This window comes from Tiliqua scincoides, chromosome 4, assembly GCF_035046505.1.
Source record: "Tiliqua scincoides isolate rTilSci1 chromosome 4, rTilSci1.hap2, whole genome shotgun sequence".
NCBI lineage: Eukaryota > Metazoa > Chordata > Lepidosauria > Squamata > Scincidae > Tiliqua > Tiliqua scincoides.
In genome coordinates this window covers 99,205,958-99,210,749 of record NC_089824.1, presented here as the reverse complement: position 1 = coordinate 99,210,749, position 4,792 = coordinate 99,205,958, and positions in this window count along the sequence as shown.

Genomic DNA, 4,792 nt, shown 5'->3' with positions numbered 1-4,792 from the left:
TTTGACTGAAGCAAGTCCAAGTGAACCCAGCCAGGTAGATCGAGGTCTGGAAGGGGGGGTATGATACTGAAGGCAATGCTGCTGCTGATTCCACTGCCTTCCAGGATTTGTTCAGTCCCATCTCCTCCCCATAACTCCCCACCCCATTCCACCCCTGCCTGCCTCCCTCCTACCCAACTCCATACTGACTTAACAGTGCCGGGAGATGTGGAGGAACGGTTGGTGGCCACCCACCATTGCTCATCGCTTACGGTAGTGGCCTGGCTACTCCGGCATGTTGCATGGCATGTTGCATTTGTGACAGCTGTAAAAGAATTTGTGTTGCTGGAACACTAGTTCTGGTAGCATTAAGGCCTGCTTACGATTGGCTGTACGCAGCTCAGACATGAAGCTGTAAGAAGCTTCAACAGTTGTAGGTTTGGTCAGTGCCCAAATGGATGACTGTGTGGAAAGCCCGCATATGCCCTCTTGAGTTCCAGAGTGAAAGGACCGCAGGATATAAATGTGATGAATGAATAAGAGAAACCTAACCCACCGCTAATCTTTAAAAGGTATTTACATGTGGCTACCAGTAGAGGGACTTGCATTTGCACAGCCCACTCTGCTGCGCACAGCCCACTGAAGATTGCCAACATACATTATTCACAGTCAGATGCGGGCTACATCCACGTCATTGACATCCTTTCTTCCTGATCCAGCAAGTGATAACATATGTGTGATTTTGCTCAGGTGTTTCTTTCCTAGCTGAACCAGAATGAATGTCAGCATTCAGTGTCTGTCTGATACGTGGGGGCACACACCAGTGAATGTTCAATTTCACATAATTCATTGAGAATTATCAACATCCATCTGGGAATGTTGATATTCACCAAATTTGGGGTATTCATGGTCACATGTACACTGTTAATAAAAATAATGATGTTGTTGATGGCGATGACAACAGCAACAACATAGCTGTCCATATTTTATTTCATTGTCTCCCTCTTATGCCTCTCTATTTTATTAACAGCATAAGAATAGCAATAGCAGATTTGCCTCCCCCTACCTAAGACAACACTCTCTATGAAATCTAATCTAAAAATAATCCCAAAGCATGCGCATAAAATTCAATTATAGAACAAAAGGCATCATGTACGGAATTATGATAGCTTATATTCAGGGTTCTGGTGCTGTCAATTGTTACAGAGATTTTATTTTTTGCCAATAAACTTCAAAAAGCTGATATAGCCAACAGCATCACTAATGGCCTGAATCTAAAACTTCTCACTTTCATGTGTTGAAAAACAACAAGCTGGTTTAATATACAGCCATTAGTTGTCAAGTACATTAAGAAAATCTCTGTTAAAGAGAAATCTATCACATGGGAGGATTTGGGGCCCGGGTTCATGAAGTGCGGAGAGGAAAGAGATTAGCGGGAGGGTTTTGTCTATTCTTGTCTATATCAGTCACTAGGAAGCTGTTAACACAAACCTTATGCAGTCAAATGTGTTTGAATTACACAGGCGTCAAGTGTTTTCCCCCTTTTGTTTGTTTTAATGTTTGACCGTGTGCATCTAGAAAGTTCTAACCCATTGGGCATTGCCAAGAAGATACTATGTAAATGAGCTATCTCTTGACAAAGGAACACAGTAATTCACTTTTTTGTTAAGCAATGTGTGATTACCATTCCATTCTTTTGAAGTGTAGCCAGCTTGCTATTCTCTCTCAACTTCAAGCAGGTGTTTTGTTGTTGCTAGGCCAGGAACACAGCCCTGTGCCGGAGTCTTTCAAGTGTGCTAGCTGTGCCGATGAATTTTGCCTCCAAACTCTCCTCAGGCAATGAACTGACTAGTCCAACATGCTCACAGCAACGCTAATCTTGCTCAGGGACATGTGTTGCACATGAAAGGCTATTTTTTTCTTCCGTAATTTTTAATTGATATAGTTTGCCCACTGTAGAGTTCTTTCTTCTTTCTTTCTTTCTTTCTTTCTTTCTTTCTTTCTTTCTTTCTTTCTTTCTTTCTTTCTTTCTTTCTTTCTTTCTTTCTTTCTTTCTTTCTGCTGACAAATACAAATCATTTTTTTAAAATTCCAAGGGTACCCTCAAAGAAAATAAGAAAAAAGTAAACAGAGAGAGAAGAATGTGTTTTCGATTTGAAACATTAGATAAGGTCTGGATGTAATAATCAGTAAATGGAAAAGTAGAGAATTCTTGGGTCTCAGCCCTGTGACGAGCATAACAAAAGATTTTAAGAAGTCACATTTATTATTATTATTATTATTATTATTATTATTATTATTATTATTATTATTATTATTATTATTATTATTATTATTACTCCAGTGTTGGTAACATTCAGTCTCAAAAGATTATGGTATCACGCTCTGAATGGTGGTTCTGGCACAGCGTCTAGTGTGGCTGAAAAGGCCGATTCGGGAGTGACAATCCCTTCCACACTGGGAGCAAGTGCAGTCTGTCCCTGGTCTGTCTCCCTGGCTATGGGCTTTCCTTCTTTGCCTTTTGGCCTCAGTCTGTTGGCCAAGTGTCTCTTCAAGCTGGGAGAGGCCATTCTGCACAGCCTGCCTCCAAGCGGGCTGCTCAGAGGCCAGGGTTTCCCACCTGTTGAGGTCCACTCCTAAGGCCTTCAGATCCCTCTTGCAGGTGTCCTTGTATCGCAGCTGTGGTCTACCTGTAGGGCGCTTTCCTTGCACGAGTTCTCCATAGAGGAGATCCTTTGGGATCCGGCCATCATCCATTCTCACAACATGACCGAGCCAACGCAGGCATTTCTGTTTCAGCAGTGCATACCTGCTAGGGATTCTAGCACGTTCCAGGACTGTGTTGTTTGGAACTTTGTCCTGCCAGGTGATGCCAAGGACGTGTCGGAGGCAGCGCATGTGGAAAGCGTTCAGTTTCCTCTCCTGTTGTGAGCGAAGAGTCCATGACTCGCTGCAGTACAGAAGTGTACTCAGGACGCAAGCTCTGTAGACCTGGATCTTGGTATGTGCCGTCAGCTTCTTGTTGGACCGGACTCTCTTTGTGAGTCTGGAAAACATGGTAGCTGCTTTACCAATGGGTTTGTTTAGCTCGGTATCGAGAGAAAGAGTGTTGGAGATCGTTGAGCCAAGGTACACAAAGTCATGGACAACCTCCAGTTCATGCGCAGAGATTGTAATGCAGGGAGGTGAGTCCACATCCTGAACCATGACCTGTGTTTTCTTAAGGCTGATCATCAGTCCAAAATCTTGGCAGGCCTTGCTAAAACAAATCATGAGCTGCTGGAGATCTTTGGCAGAGTGGGTAGTGACAGCTGCACTATTATTATTATTATTATTATTATTATTATTATTATTATTATTATTATTATACACAGTTTGAGTGTCTCTCAGTAAGGTGTTGGTGATGGACAAAATCTGGCAGTGTACTTTTCCTCATGCATCCTTTGCTAGCAATTAGATGATTTACTGTGAGATATTGTGGCAATAAATAACTAAATAAATAAATAAATAAATAAATAAATATCAATCCCTGCAGTCTTGATGGCTTGGAGAGATAAAGGTTGAAACTCTTGCAAAGAACAATCAAAAGACAATCTTGTTACATATGTGAACATAATTCCACGCTGTTGAGTTCTGAGCTTGAAAATAGTTCGGAAGGATTTTTGAAACAAGTAGTCAGATACAAAACTGCAAATATATTTGGCGGCAATTGTACCCACATCTCTCTGTGCTAATTTTACCACTTCTCCAACCCCCAAATTTAGGTGGTAGCAAACTAGATTAACAACCCAATCCTGTCCTCCATTGTGCCACCGGGTACAGTTGTACCAAAATGGCTACCGTTGAATCCAGCAGCACCATCAGAGCTCTCCTCGGGGAAGGGGGACTTTCATCCAAGCTCTGCAATGGGGCTTCTCAAGTCTGTACTGGTTATTTTGCCAGTACAGACTTGAGAACCTCTGTGCCGAGCTTTTCATCTCCTCCTGCATTGATTCCTCCCCCTGACCCAGATGCCTCTCCCCACCCTGAAAGTCCTTACCTCTATCTGGAGCTCCTCCCTTGCTCTGGGAAGCATCAGTCTGGCGCTGGGACCAGAATCAACTGGTGCTGGGCCAGTGCTAGCACTCCCTCCTCTTTGGGTGTTGCGGACACACCTTATAGCACATTTGCGACATCCAGCGCCAGCACTGGAGCTCAGCACCATCAATAGAGGCCCATAGGAATGAGCCCTAAGAGCTGAATTCTAGCCTTCCCCCTTCCCGCTGGAGCAGTTGTGCCAAAAATGCACACACTGTATCCAACGGGGAAGGGGTGATGTGGAGCTTCAGCAGGGAATGGGAATTTAAATCCCCTTGTTCCTCTGTAAGCCTCCTGCTCCACAGTGGTTATCCTAGGACCTGGGCCAACTCTGTAGCTGGCATACATCTGAGGAGAAAGGAAATGGGAAGGTTGCAAAATAGAGGATAGGATCTGCCATGTGGCATTGCCACTGGTTCCACCACCTCCTATAGCCTCCCTGCCCCATTCCTCCCCTTCCCTTCCAATTTTGCCCCCTCCCTACCCTTCCCTGCCCCGTTTTCCCCCTCGTCACCCCTGCCACTGCCTTATCTGCTCCAGTGGGTTTAGGCTGGTCCAGCGATATTGGAGTGTCCTTGGCTGTTGATGCTGGGGAATTTCAATGTTCATGTGAAGCCCCAGTGTAGAACTGGCTCAGGATTTCACTGCCACCGTGGCAATCATGGGCCTGTTTCAGGTGTCCTTCAGGAATGACTGGTTGGATCAGGGTTGGCTGCACTGTTTTGCAGTGGCTGCA